Raw genomic sequence first — 16,144 nt, 5'->3', positions numbered from 1 at the left:
TGGGTAGAAAAGATATCATAAATTGTGAAGGCTTCCTGCAGCTCCAGACTAGCTGCTTCTGGTTAAAAAGATAACTCTAGTTTGTGCTGGTTTAGGGAATCTTTGTATTTGATGATTACATGTGAGCACGTTGGAAATCTTTTCCTAAATTATCCAGAATAAATAATACAAGGTCAGTTGCCCTTTTCATCCATTTTGCAATATCAAGATTGTAAATATGTTTTCTGCACTGTACTTATTGGTTCACACCCAGTGTCCTTTCACCCCCATTTATTTGATTGTTTACAGAATAAGACACTCTTTTACTTTTTCCATATTGTTTTTCTCAAATTATTGAAAACCTTCCCACAAAAGCAAATGACAGGTTCTGATTTCTGAGTTACTCTCTTTTGAGTCAGGAGTTTTTATCCTGAAGTCCACAGATTACCCAAGGATATTGTGGATTAATTTCAGAGTCAATGAACTTGAAGGGGAGAAAAAAATTGCCTCTATTTTCACTCACCTCTTACTGAAATTGAGCATTTCCTCTTATTGTTTTAAAATATTTTTTTTTTAAAAAGAGTTCACAGGCTTCACTAGAATGCCAGAAGAATCCATGACATAGAAAAAGTTGAGTTTCTTTAAACCAATCCCTCTATTGATTTAAAAAAAATGTTTTAAGATCATAGTTTTAAGGCTAGAAAGCACTGTCATGGTCATCTAATCTAACTCCTTCATTTTATAGGTAAAATACCAGTTTACTTGCAAAAGAATAGATTTGCTCCATTTTTATTTTAACCAAATCCAGTATTACCATTATTTCCCTCCAGGCACAATTGAGTTTGTTGACTGATTGAAATACCATTTAAGTGAAATATGTATAACAAAAGGAATAGTAGTGGGCAGCTAGCCTGACCCATAGAGGATTTAGCCCTCAGTCCTGAAGACCTGAGTTCAAATTTGGCCTCAGACACTTAACTAGCTGTGGGACCCTGGACAAGTCACCCACTCTGTCTGCCTCCATTTCCTTATCTGTAAAATGAGGATAATAATAGCATCTACCTGACAGGCTTAGTACAGCCTGGCCCATAGAAGGTGCTAGATAAATGTTAGTTGTTTATTATTATTATTATTATTATTATTATTATATCATAGTGAAATCCTTAGAAGCTCAAGTTTAAAGGATATCACAGAGGTCATCCGTTTCAGCCTGTAAATGAGCAGAAGCCTCTTTTTTCTGCAACCCTCATGAGTGGTCATCTAACCTTTGCTTGAAGACCTCTGATGATGGAGTACACACTATTTTTCCTAGAGCCGCCTATTCTAATTTTGGACAATTCTAATTATTAGGAAATTTTTCCTTAAATCGAAATCTCTCTTCAATTCTACCTATTTATTACTGCTTTTGGTCCCTAATGCAAAGTACTATAAGTCTAACCCATTTCCTAAATTGCAGCCTTTCAAATCTTGAAGACAATTACAATGTCATCTCTTAAGTCTTGTGTCTAGATTAAGTGTCTCTAGTTTCTTCAGATAATAATTTTATATTACGGTTTCTAGTCTTCTTATCATGGTGGTTGTCCTCCTCTGGATATGCACCAACTTGTAAGTGGCCCCCTTAAAATTGGGTGACCTCCAGGAAACCCAGAGTTCCATATGTGACCTGACCAATTGTGTATAACAGTCAACTCTCTTATTCTGAATCCTCAGCTTCTAAGATCGTGGTAACTTTTCTGGCTTCCATAGTGGCTTGTTGATTGATTAAATGTGTTGTGTTGTTTCTCCATAAAACTTGCCATTTACTGTACCTCCTCCATTCAGTACTTATGAAGCTGATTTTGAATCCAATTATAGGATTTGACTTTATTGTCTTTGTTTTTTTCTGAAACCTATTTTTTGTAGCCTGTGAATCTTAAAAACTACTCAGACTGTACTTTAGAAGATCTGATTTATCTATTTCCTTATTGTAACAATGGAGATACTTGGTCTACACAGAATCAGGAATGTCTTGGAAACTTTACATTACTCTACCCATACTTAGACATACTTTAGGGGAAGATAAAGTTGTAAACTCCTGATTGAACAATGAAGGTACTTAACTCATACCTTATAGTGAAGCTAAAACTTTAAGTCTATTTTTATATCTAATACAAAAAGGTGTTAAGTACCTATAAAGGTTAAATTAATCACAAAAAGGTCAAGTAACTCACAAAAGGTAAGCTTAACAAAGAAGTGTGAAGTATATCAGAAGATATAATCTAACCAGAAAAGGTGAGAACTAAAGAGTGGTGAGAACTAAGAATGGGCAGTCCTGGAAAAAAGCGTCTACTGTGATTGGTAAATGTGAAAATTTAGGGGAGGTGACATAGGAGAAAATTTCTTTAAAAGGAGGCTAAAAAAGTCAGTTCAGGCAATTCAGTTGGCTGAACTCAGTTCAGGAGATTGAGTTCATTGGAAGACTGGAGTTTCCTTGGAGACGGTCTCGTGGTGAGTGATAAGACTGACTCCCTTTCCTTTAGACTCAGGAAGGCAACTTTGTCAAGGCCTTTAACTACTGCCTGGCTCACCCTGAGCCAGAGCAGTTTAAATTAATTCTCATTCATTCTCTCTCTCTCTCTCTCTCTCTCTCTCTCTCTCTCTCTCTCTCTCTCTCTCTCTCTCTCTCTCTCTTCTTTCCTTAATTCCTTCTCTCTATATTAATTAAATCTCCATGATTCCTAGTTGACTTGGGTGTTTTATTATTTGGGAATCATCCCTGGCGACCAATTATTATAAGATTTTCAAGTCAAAACACTAAAATTATCTTTACAATCCTAGGATCTGTTATCTGATTATATTAGCCATCCCTCTTAGTTTTGTGTGAAGCTTATTACTTATTCCTTCATTCAAACATTATAAGGAATGTTGAATGCCTAAATGTGTTCTTATGTTCATATTTTGTCAATATTTTATGGCAATATCCTATTTCTTCAGACCTTCACTATCAGGTAGTCAGTCACATGACCAAGATCATAGAACCTTAGATCTAGAAAGTAACCTTAGAGTTCATCTCATTTAGTCTCTTAATTTTCCTGGGATTTTTTTATTTAAAAAATTTTTTTTCTTTAATTAAAAAAAATTCCTCTGAGCAGCCAAAATAGTTACATTGAAGTTATACCCAAAAATTCATCACTTTACTCACAGGAAATATTTTATGCCCTTGCTTCAGAATCTAATTACTTTTTTTAAAACCCTTACTTTTTTAAAATTTAATTTTATTGATTACTTAAGAAAAATTTTCCTATGATTACATGATTCATGTTCTTTCCCTCCCCTCTTCCCACCCCCCTCCCATAGCCAAAGCACAATTCCACTGGTTTTTACATGTGTCATTGACTCATTTCCATACTATTGATATTTGCACTAGGGTGATCATTTAGAATATATATCCCCAATCATATCCCCACTGACCCATTCTTCTGTGTTTCTTCTCCCGCATTTCTTTCTCTGGATATGGATAGTGTTCTCCTAAGTCCCTCAGAATTTTCCTGGACCATTGCTTTGCTGCTAGTAGAGAAGTCCATTCTGTTTAATTGTGCCACAATGTATCAGTCTTCTGTGTATAAGGTTCTCCTGGTTCTGTTCCTTTCACTCTGCATCACTTCATGGAGGTTGTTCCAGTTCACATGGAATTCCTCCAGTTCATTATTCCTTTGAGCACAATAGTATTCCACCACCAACAGATACCACAATTTGTTTAGCCATTCCCCAATTGAAGGGCATCCCCTCATTTTCCAATTTTTTACCACCACAAACAGTGTGGCTATAAATATTTTTGCACAAGTCTTTTTCCTTATTTTCTCTTTGGGTATAAACCCAGCAGTGGTATGGCTGGGTCAAAGGGCAGGAAGTCTTTTAAAGCCCTTTGGGCATAGTTCCAAATTGCCATCCAGAATGGTTGAATATATTCACAACTTCACCAACAATGCATTAATGTCCCTATTTTGCCATGTCCCCTCCAACATTTATTACTTTCCTTTGCTGTCATGTTAGCCAATCTGCTAGGTGTGAGATGATACCTCAGAGTTGTTTTGATTTGCATTTCTCTAATTATAAGAGATTTGGAACACTTTATCATGTGCTTATTGATCGTTTTGATTTCTTTATCTGAAAATTGCCTATTCATATCCCTTGCCCATTCATTTTTTAATTGGGGAATGGCTTGAATTTTAGTACAATTGATTTAGCAGCTTATATGTTTGAGTAATTTGACCTTTGTTAGAGGTTTTTGTTATAAAGATTTTTTTCCCCCAATTTGTTGCTTCCCTTCTAATTTTGGTTGTATTGGTTTTGTTTGTACAAACCCTTTTTAATTTAATTTAATCAAAATTATTTATTTTACATTTTGTAATTTTTTCTAACACTTTTTTAGCCTTGAAATCTTTCCTCTCCCAAAGATCTGACAGGTATACTATTTTCTATTCACCTAATTTACTTATAGTTTCCTTCTTTACATTCAGATCATTCACTCATTCTGAGTTTATTTTGGTGTAGGGTATGAGATGTTAATCTAAACCTAATCTCTCCCATACTGTTTTTCAATTTTCCCATCAGTTATTGTCAACTAGTGGATTTTTGTCCCACAAGCTGGGATCTTTGGTAAACCCTTACTTTCTGCCTTACTATCAGTTTTAAAAGAGAAGAGCAATAAAAAGCTAGACAAATGAGATTAAATGACTTGCCCAAGGTGATACAATTAGGAAGCCTCTGAGGTCAGATTTGAATATAAGACCTCCTGAGGCCAGGCCTGGCACTACTGTGCTACCTAGCTGCTCCAATCTATTTACTTTTAAATTCAATTTTAACAAGATACATTTTCTGGGTTTTAGAGGCAACAGATTAAGAGTCAGCTACATCATAAGTACTTTGATAACATCCAGAAATAAAAATTGACAGCAAGAAAGAAGATGGAACTTAAACAAACCACAGTTTTCTGGGACCGTTTAGTGTTAGAATCAAATAGTTCTATTCCTCTAAATAGATTCTGTGAATATTGGTGTAATATAATATTGTAAAATGACTGCTATTTCTCAGTCACCAAGGAAAGATTTAATTCTATTGTGTATATTCTTTAAAAAAAAAGTTTTTTACAACAGCCACCTCCCAGTCTACCCTTCCCCTTGTAACAGAAAAACAGCTAAGCAAAACCACTGCCAAAATAACTGAATTTGATGGGCATGAAAAGTTCTGTACCCTGTACTAATGAAATCATAGGTTTGAATTGAAAAGGGGGAAGGCCAGGTGAAATCATTGTGTATATTTTTCTTTTGGCTCTACTTCTTCACTCTATAACATGTTTGTTTATTTGTGGGTTTTTCCCCCAAAAATTTCTCCTATTCCTTGTTATGGCACATTCCTTTGTCACTACCAGTTAGTTAAGCTTACTATTCCCTTATCACTGCTACAAATCCACACTAATTTGCAAATGGTAGATTGCACTCCCTCCTCAACCCTCACACCTTTCCAATTTAAGACCTACACACACAATTGCCTGAGCCCCAAATGACTCCACCCAGAGACAGAGAGACTTAATAATTGATGAGTTCTATATTGGGAAAAAGTGCAGTCTCAGGCTCACCCTCTGGCCTGTGCCATATCAACACAGTTTGGCTGCTAATGACAATGAGAAATTGCCTAAACAGGTTCCTAAGTGATTGTCATCCTGCTGCCCTGTCAAAGCTCCTCATCCCAATTCAGAACTTCTGGCCGTCACTGTCCAAATCCAGTTCTCTGGCCTCCCTACCCATCCTCCTTCACCTGACTACTAGTGTGCATTCAGGATCTATCTGCCCCTTCCACCATGCTCTCCTGTTCCATAGAAGACAGTCCACTTATTCTCATCTTAATTCTTGTTCTTTTCCTTTCTTACTCCTAGCATCTTGCACTCAATGAGACCTGGTCCCCTTTTGCTGTCCATTCTTTCCCAGCACTTTCACCCCTGCACCGAATCACTGGTAGTAGTGAAGGTGTCAGAATGCTTCTATCTATCCATAGCCACTAGAGGCTCTTCTTTTACTGCCATCACTCATTAACCTCTCCTCCTTTGAGATTCCTTCAATCCATTTGTATCACATAATCAAGATTCTTGTATCTATTATCCTTAGACTTTTAGGACACTCCACCCTTCCTCACTGAATTTAATACATAGGTCACAGTCTTTCTCATCTCCCCAATTCCAACCTAGGGGGGCTTTACCATATATATTAATGCCTCTTTAAAAACCCTAACTTCATGTTTCCTCAGTTTACTCATTTCTGTGACCTCTATCCCACCTCAACTACCCAGAGATCCTATCCTGCTTTTGCCATCACCCACAAATGTTCCAATTTCATTTTCATGAACTTTGAAATTCTTTTAATTGTGGTCTTATATCATTCCATCATTCCTAATAATTTACAAATCCAAACCCTGCTTTTCATCCTCATTGTGACTGGAGAATCCATCTATCTCTCAGTTTTTTCTCAGGCCATCAGCACTAGCTACACTGTTCTCCTTTTTCCATCTGGATGTCTTTATGAATCAGTTCAACCTTACAATCATCTTTTCTTCAGACCCTTGTCCCCATATCTTGCCTTGCCAAGCCCCAGCCTCATATTATTCCCATCATCTAATTGATACCTTTGCCTTTATTCACATGCTGCTGAATGAAGCTGGAAATCATGAAATCATGTTAACTGTGTTCTCTACAAATTTATATCACATAATCTCAACTGGATACTGTTGTTGAAAGACAATCCTCCTTAACTGATTTATTATCCAGCTCAGTACAGAGTTTCTTCTAGATCTTCTAGATCTCAAACTTCTCATGGTTTCCCCTTCCCATCCTCTCAGCTGAGAACCTTGCCACATATTTCTCTGAAAACATTGAAATCTTTTGCTTAGAACTCCCACTTTTCCTCTTCTTCATGGATCAGATGTGCTCCTCTTCTATCTTTACCTTTACTGTTATCTTACATGAATAAGTGACCTTTCTCCTTGCCAGGGCTTACATACATAAATGTTCCCATTCAATCCCATCATTGACCCCTCTATCATATCCACTCCCTCACTTAACCTTCAGTCTCTCCCTGTCCACTGGCTTGCCTACAGAAATGCCCACGTTTCCATGTTTCTCTTATCCTCAAAAAACCTTCACCTAGTCTGTCCATTTCCTCTAGCTATCACCCTTTATGCCTCTTTTCCCTGTTCCCCTAGGACCTCCCCTTCAAAGATTTTGGCTAAACTCCTTGAAAGTTGATTTATAATTGGTGCCTCCATTTCCTTTCTTCTGACTCGCTACTTAACTTTGTGCACTAGCTTCTCACTTTATCCTTCAGCTGAAACTTCTCTGTCCAAAGTTACCAATCATTTCAGTTGCCAAATCTAATGACCTTTTCTCATTTCTCATCCACCTCAACCCCCCTGCAGCTTTTGACGATGTTAAATCACCCACTTCTCTTTAATCCTTTTTTTCTCTCTAGTTTCTTTGATTTCTACTTCCTGGTTCTTCCTATCTGGTTTCTCCTTCTTTAGCCTCCTTTGCTAGACATTAATCCATTTTAGGCTTATTTTCCATACATGTCCCCCAAGGCTCTGTCCCTCTCTCTTCTCTTCCCTCTGTCCCATTTTGCTTGGTAATCTCATAAATTTTCATTAATTCTCAGTTCTCTTTATCTGTTTTTTGTCCAACAATGTCTGTCTCCAACTGACTACTAGTCATCTCAAACTGGATGTCCAAGAGATATCTTAAACCCAGCATGTCCAAAATTTAACTCATCTTTCCCCCTTACAAACTCTTCCTACTTCCCATCTTCCCTATTATTATTGAGGGTTCCAGTATCTACCCAGTTACCCAGGCCTATAGTCTAGGTATTCTAACAATAACTGTTAATTACAAAGTGCTTTAATGTTTGCAGAATGCTTTACAAATATCTTACTCTATTCAAACTACAACCCTGGAAAGCGGGGTAAACAAAGATTTAAGTGACTTGCCATGGGTCACAGAGCTCATAAGTATCTGAATACAGATTTGAATTCATGCTTTCCTGACTCCTGACTCAGCTCTTTATCTACCATACTACTAGCTCCCACACTCTCTTTTACACACATACCCCCATATCCAGTCTCTTGCCAAGTCTTTTGATTCTATCTTTGCGGTATCTTTCATATGGTGCTCCTTTCTCTCCTCTGACCCTATCACTACACTGGTGTAGGCTCTCAACACCAACCTTTTGTTTGACTTCCCTGTCTCTAATTTCTTCCCGCTCCAGTCTATCCTTCATAAAAATGATCTTCTTAAAGCTTAGTTCTGGCCATTCTACCCCCCTATTCAACATGGTTCAGTGGCTCTCTGTTCTCTCCAAGGTTCAATTTTAACAAGGTCTGATTTAATATTTTCATATATAATTTTTTAGGCCACAACGATGCACTAAATTCCTATGCTACAATTTTTCAGCCATCCCCAAAGAGATTGGTACCCACATGTTTCCTTTCTTTCTGTCTTTGAGATAGCTCCTTCATGATATATGTCCTATCATGGGATTCTTGGTTTGTCTTATATACCTTTTTTAAAAAATATGATGCTTTATTGAAAAAGAGAAGTATCTCAAGTCATTGACCCAAGGCAAATGCTCCTTATATATCTTTAAAGGGAAGCATGCAGTTGGTTTTAGAAAGATTACAGTTTTTATTTTTTCCATCCCAAATGGTGAAAAGAAAGCTTGATTGTTTAAAGGAAAATTTATTACGTGATTATTGAGAATCTGTTATAAGCAAACTCCTGTTTTATGTGCTCTGAGGATTCCAAATAGTTGGCACTGCTTAATAGATCAAGTTGCAATAAAGTAACCTATGAGCTTAATTCATGCCATTCAGATAAAGGGAAGATAGTCATCTGCATGCTTTAACCTTACTTTCTGAGACTTCAAGGTTCCTCCCTACCTATTGCATAAACTTTCTAAAAAGGAACAAAGTTCTGATCACCCATGGTGAAAAGAGAAACATCAATTTCATGAAAGTTGTTTGCTAAAGATTCATATCATGATAGAGTACTAATTGTGCTAGAGGACTCACTGTGCTTCATCCTAAACTTTCTCATTTGCTGTAATCATTCACTTTTGACCAAGTGTAAGGTTAGCAATTATGAATGTAAACTTTGTACCAGCCATGCATTAACTTAGTAATGCAATGGTAAGCATTTCTGTATTTTCAAATACAGGCGATTCATAGCTTTCAAAATTGATTTTCTTCCAGAAAGGTCATTTGTAAGTTATTGACACTCTGAAGAGTATTATAAATGACTAGATGCCTATCCCAATTGATAAAAAACAAAACAAAACTGTTTAGTACACACAATATGCCATTGTTTGAGAAATCTCTGTCCAACAGGTACCTAACATAGTATAAGTTCTTCCTTGGCTGGGAAGACTTGTATGAGCTGACACAAAATCAAGAGAGCAGAACCAGAACAGTTTATGTAATAACAATGCTGTAAAATCAAGTAACTTTGAAATAGTAAGAATTCTGATAGATGCAAGGATACCAGAGGACTGATGATGATAAAACTTATTATATACCTTCTGAAAGCCAGTCAATAAGCATTTATGCCAGGCACTGTGGTAAGTGTCAGGAATACAAAAAGAGGTAAAGTCAGTCCCTCCATCAAGGAGTTCACAATCTAATGGGAGAGTCAACAAGCAAATATATATAAAGCAAGATTTTATATGTATATATGGAAAAGATAACAAAGGGCACTAGAATTAAGAGGGGTTAGGAAAGGCTTCATATAGAAGGTGGGGTTTTAGTTAGGACTTGAAAGGTGATAGACTCAAGGTGCAGAATGAGACATATATTCTTCAGACATGGCCAGTGCAAGAATTTTTTTTATTTACAAATATTTTCTACAAAGGTTTTATTTTTTCTTCCTTTTTAAGGGGAAATGGACTGGAAAGATATAACATTTATTAAGTAATAAGCCCTGTGCTAAGTGCTGGAGTTATTAATACAACAAAAAAAACTGTCCTTGCCTTAAAGTAACTACATTGTAGGGAAAAGAACACACAAAAGGGAGCAGCAGAGAAGAGGGAGAGAACCCTATGGGTGTATGGTTTTGAAGTCTGGAAAGTCGAAAACAAAGGCAAGAGGAGAATGAAGGTTGGCCCGTGTAGGCCTTCACTCCAAGTAGACACTGGAGGAATTTGCCATTGGGAGGAGAGGCCCAGCATGGTGGAGGGATATCCCAGGTAAGAAAGCTGTGGAAGAAGATTAAATCAGCTGCTTGAAAACAAAAGTGAAGTTTTATTCATTATTGCATTGTAGGACTTTAGAGCTGGAAGAAATCAACTAGTACAAATGAAGAAACCAAGAGGCAGGAGTGTCACTGTCTTCCCATTTCAGAAATTTACTAGTTGTTTAAAAGACAACATCTATAAAATGGAATAGTGATCTTTTTTACTACCTACTCAACAGGGTCATGGTGATGAAAGCCTTTGTCAACACTTAATGATAGGAAAGACAATGTGCAGTAAGTGGGTAGAGAGTTTCCTTCAGAGTGAAGAAGACCTGGGTTCAAGTTCTGCTTCAGACACAAACTGGTCATGTGACCCTTGGCAACTTCTCAAGATCCCAGGCAACTTTAACATTATTAAGTTGTAAGAAAATTGCTGATTGGCAATAGGTGACAGAATTGCTTCTCTTGGCCACTCCAAGCAAAAATTAAATCACAGATGCATACATTCCCTGCCCTAAAAGGGAGCAGTGCAAATTGTTATTATTTTGTGCCTGGTCAAGGACACAACTGGGACTAGAACCCAGGTTTATCTTGGATTTGATTCAATGAGCTTTTTATTATATCATTCAGCAGCTTCATTCTAATGACAGTTACTCTGAACATTTTCTCACAATCAAAGCAAAGAGCTTCTCTCTGGTGTGAACTCTGATTGGGAGGTTGGGGAGGGGAGGATAATGGAAATACTCTGAAAGCTTTTCTATATTCATTTAATTCATCAAGTTTCTTTTTTTAAAAAGTTACCTTATTTTTATTAATGTATAAACTTCAACTGAGGATTTCAACATTCATTATATTTGTAAAGTTCCTCTCTACTTCTGAACTCTCCAGTATAAAAGCATTGGACTTTCTTCTGAAGGCTTCCCACATTCATTGCACTGATGGTTTCTTTAAAGTATGAATTCCCTAATGCTGAACAAAGCCAGATAACCATCTGAAGGTTTTCCTATACATCATAATAATATTTCTTTTCAGTACCCAATTAAAGGTTATCTTTTCATATATCTTTGTATCTTCCATAACACAACACAGACATGTAATAGTTGTTCAATATTTATTTTTTATTTATTTTAATTAATTTGTTGGTTAATTGTTTAATAAATGAATACTAGTATTTAATTTATTGGTTAACTATTTGTTTAATAAATGAATACTAGCATTATTATTTCAGCTGTACCTAGCCTCCTCAAGACATTTTATTTTTATAGGCAAGTAAATTAAGATTAGTAAATTGAAGTCCCTTGAAGTTAGGGACTCCTTCAGCTCCTATTTCTAAAGAACTTAGTTAAAAAATTAAAATTAAGGAACTGAGTTACTCCTGGTCACCAGTAATTTAATACCATAACAACTGAGTAAGGGAAAATCCTCTCTGTTTTAATCATTCTGTAATTTAGGAACAAAAAAACCCCAAACTGGCTCCTGATATATTTATTTATATGTATCAGTCATGTCTAGGTCTGCAAAAGTTATTCCTGTTTATGCAATAAATAGAACTGCTTATACAATGACATTTTCCCCTACTTTATTCTTATTTACTATGCATGAAACAGAGGTGCAAGCATATTATGGCTTCTGAAATTAAAAAAATCATCAGATAGGTAAGTCTATAATTTACATGCTACTCCAATTAATATCTAAATTTCTATGGTACAAATGAAATGTACAATATTTCAGTTACTCACTATTAAGCAATAATACAAAACTCAAATGTAACCCATTAGCCATTGTTCTGAAAGTGACTTGGAACCAAAGTTAAGGACCAATCAGTAACATCCTTAAATCAATATTTTTCTAAATGCTTTGTTGACTTCCCTAATCCTGAAAATTAGCTCTATGGAATCTATATTGAATATAATCTTACTTTTGTTTTTGAATACCCAGTACACATAGCACATAGTGGGAATTATTGAAAAGAGGTGTATAGTATTTATTTAGAGTGATGATGCACTATGGCAGCCATACATCAGGAAACTGCCTTCTCCTTAAAACTTCAGTTTTAATTGGAGTTGCTGTCAAATGTAGGAGCTCAAGCAGTAGAGACTGAGTCATGGAGCTTCTCTCAGACTTTGGCCTGTGAAACCCCAAAGTTTATGATCATAAAAAGAATCACCATCACCTTCATCCCAGGAAGCTCTTTAAAGCCTTACTCCTGGGGTGACAGAATCAAAAGCTAGAGATAAAGAGATCATTTTTTTAAAAAACAGGACTTCAAAATAAATGTTCTGAATTTCCTGTCTCCAGCCTCCTTCACATTATTTTTGATCTGTGACAGCTTCAGTTTCTCTGTTGTCCCAGCTGAATTTTTACTGCTTGATTTTTCTCTTGGCTATTCCTTCCATAAAAACCACAGTCATTCAAGATGTCTTCCCATTTTACTTGTTACATGCTCTCTACTGTTTTTTCCCCTTCAGGGAGTCTGTATAGCCTTTGGTAATCTGCTTAGTATGTCACTTGATAAGCAAATTTAATTAGATAGCATTGTCATTTTTGATATTTCATCATGATCTATCCATAAAAATTAATATTTATTTAGGTCTGTCATTTATTTCTACAATACTTTTTTGTAATAGTATTCACATAATTCCTATTTATATCTTAAGAGGTAAATTCTCAAATGTTTTATAAATTTAATAGTTATTTTGAATAAAATTTCTCTGTCTCTACCTTTTCCTACCAGAGTTTGTTGGCAATATACAAAAATGTATGATTCACATGTAAATATTTTCTATTCTTTGGTAATTAGCTAATTTGAACATCATTTCATCTGCAAAAAATGGTGGTCTTGTGTATTCACTTACTTTGCTAATTCTCAGTTTATTTTTTTTTGTTGTTGTTTATGTTGCTATAGCTAGCCTTATTAGAACTATATCAAATAATAATAGTGATAATGGACATCTTAACTTTATTCCTGATCTTATTGAAAAAAGCCTCTAGTTTTTCTCCATTTCTGTTAATGTTGGCTCTTGGCTTTAGAGAAAGAGTACTTACCATGTTTAGGAAATATCCATTTATTCCTAAGCTTTTGGTTGCTTTTAAAAGAAACAAATACTGGATTTTATTTAAAAACAAAAAAATCAAACAAACGTTTAACATCATACATTCATATCATTTTTGTTATTTATATGGACTGTTATTTTTGTATTTTGTCTTACATTGAACCAACCCATATTAATGTTAAAATCCAACCAAATAATTTTTGTGTACTCTTTTAAAATATATTATTATAGCCTCTTTGCTAATATTTCATTGAATATTTTTGCATTGATGTTCATTAATTCTATAGGAATAGTACCCTGTTTTTTTTTTCTCTCTCTGATTTAGGTTTCAGGACTGTATAAAAAAATAGAAAAATTTATAAAAATCTATACTTTCCTATTTTTGCAACAGTTTAAGTAATATTAGAATTACTTTTTCTTTAAATCTTTAAATGTTTGATATAATTCATTTGTAAATCCATGTGGTCTTTGTTTTTTTTTTTCTTTTGCAAGTCTCTTGTGGTCTATTCAGTTACTTTTTCTATTACTGTATTATATATTTCTTGTTCTGTCAGTCTGGGTATTTTTCATATCACAAATTTTCTATTTTTTGTCACATAATTAGGCAAAATTGTTTCTGATAGTTTCCTTTATCTTCAATTTTTCTGAATTCTTCATTTCTTAAGTTTAATAAAAAAACAATTTTACTTTTTTCTCTTTTTAAAAAATATTAGGTCAGTTGTTTGCTAGTTATTTTAAAAAACAGAAAAGGACTCCTCATTTGATTTATCAATAAATGGGATGGGTCAGTTAGATGGCACAGTGTATTCATTGGATCTGAAGTCAGAGAAAGACTTGAGTTCAAATGCAGCCTTATTACTTTTTAACTGTGTGATTTGGGCAAGTTACTTAACTGCTATCTGAAGAAGTTTCTTCATAATTTGTAAAATGTGTATAATAATAGTGCCTACTCTCTAGGGTTTGTTATGAGGATAAAATGAGCTATTTGTAAAGTACGTTCTCACCCTTAAAACACTAATAAATGCATTGTATTATTAACATTTGTGGTTCATTTTTCTTGTTTCCAATTTTTAAAATCTCTTTGATTTTCAATTTTCCTCTTGGAGTTTTTTAATTTGTTTCTTTTCTAGTTTTTTTTAGTTACATTCTGATTCATTGATTTTTTTCCTTTCTTTTATTTATGACTATAATTAGAGATATAAAATTTTCTGTAAGGATTTTTTTGCTGTATCCCAAAAGTATTGGTATGTTGTACCATTGCTGTTTTCTTTTTGGAAACTTTCTTTTGTTTCAGTGATTTGTTCTTTGGTTGATTAATTCTTTAGGATTAACTGACTTAGTTGAAAATAAATTTTAAATTGTTTTAATTTATTTTCAGGGTCATAATCTCTCTCCCTCTTTTTCCCTCCCACCTCCCTATATTAATAAAGTAAGGGGGGGATGCAGCTGGGTGGCTCAGTGGATTGAGAGCCAGGCCTTGAGATGGGAGGTCCAATATGTGGCATTGGTTCTAAGACAGAAGTTAAGAGTTTTTAAAAAATAAAAGAAAATAAGAAAGAAAAACCAAACTTGTTACAAACATAGTCAAGCAAAATAAATTCCTATATTAGCTATGTCAAAAAAAATTCCAATTAATTTTTAATCATTTTCTCAATAAAACCTCCTTGAATATAATTCTGATTGTATTATAATCAGTGAAATTATATTTTTAGTATTTGTCGTTTTCTGCATTTGTTTGTTTTGTACTCCAAATAACATGGTCAGTTTTTGTCAAGGGGCTATCTCTAGCTGAGAAGTATTTTAACTCCTGTTCTCATTTAGTAATCATCAGAGATCTAGCATGTTCAGTTTCCCTAAAGTTCTTTTCCATCCCATAATATCTTCCTTCTCCTTTTTCTTTTTTAAACCCTTACCTTCTGTCTTAGAATCAATACTGTTTATTGGTTCTAAGGTTGAAGAGTAGTAAGGACTAGGCAATGGGAGTAAAGTGACTTGCCCAGGGTCACACAGCTAAGAAGTGTCAGGCCAAATTTGAACCCAGGACTTTTCATCTCAAGGTCTAGCTCTCAATTCACTAAACCACTCAGCTGCCCCCTCTTTCTTCTTTTTCATACCCACCCAAGATTTGTCTAGGTCTGAAAGGGGTACATTAAAGTTCACTGCTTTAAAAATAATAGCTAGCATTTGTAAAATTCTAAGCTTTGCTAAGCACTTTAAATATATTAAATCATTTGATTCCTACAACAGCTCTGAAAAGGATCTGCTATTATTATTCCTACTTTACAGAAGAAGAAACTGAGGAACAGAGAGGTTCAATGACTTTCTCAGGGCATCTCTCACTCTTTCTTACTTTTCATCCCCTTTGTGCTCCACTGTCCAGTGCTAGAATTCCTTGTGCTCAGGAAGGCTCCTTCACACTTCAGTATCCCTCTCTCCTCTTTGTCCCTGCAGATTTCTCTGCTGGATTTAATGTATTTCCATACCAAACTTATTGTGTGTATGTTTGTGTTCAGCTTTCCTTATCCAGATGATCCTCAGTTTCATGAGATGCCCATTCTCCCCACTTCTTTATCCATTTTTGCATACTCTTCATCCCTGTTACATAAAATAGTAAATACCTTCTCCTTCCTCCTCCTTTCCTCCCCAGACCATCACCCCTTGTAGACCATTTCAGTCTAAGAACATTGAAACCCAACAAAATTATGTTTCCCACCATTGCAGGCCCTCTGCCTTTTTATATGGCCTCTATAAACCTTAGGACTCTAAGAAAACTCTTGTTTCTCTCCCTCCATTCTATATACCTCATTCCTCTTAATCAAATTTCTGTGTTTCTCTTGATTCTTACCTTTACATTTCAAATTTTTTA

At 35.1% G+C, this 16,144-nt stretch overlaps 1 protein-coding gene across 6 annotated transcripts in view; it reads left to right on the top strand.

Annotated features, from left to right (window-relative positions):
• Positions 1-16,144, top strand: part of SHLD2 (shieldin complex subunit 2) — a 114,363-nt gene that overhangs the window by 31,194 nt on the left and 67,025 nt on the right. The window contains exon 1 of one of the 6 annotated variants that reach the window (XM_056801013.1): positions 9,897-10,238. The exons of the other annotated variants lie outside the window; for them this stretch is intronic. The gene's annotated coding sequence lies outside the window, so the exon portion shown is untranslated. Of the gene's footprint in view, positions 1-9,896; positions 10,239-16,144 lie in introns of those variants that run through there. 6 annotated transcript variants of the gene reach the window in all.

The sequence above is a fragment of the Monodelphis domestica genome, chromosome 1, assembly GCF_027887165.1.
Source record: "Monodelphis domestica isolate mMonDom1 chromosome 1, mMonDom1.pri, whole genome shotgun sequence".
NCBI lineage: Eukaryota > Metazoa > Chordata > Mammalia > Didelphimorphia > Didelphidae > Monodelphis > Monodelphis domestica.
This window is presented reverse-complemented; position numbering and strand designations above follow the sequence as displayed.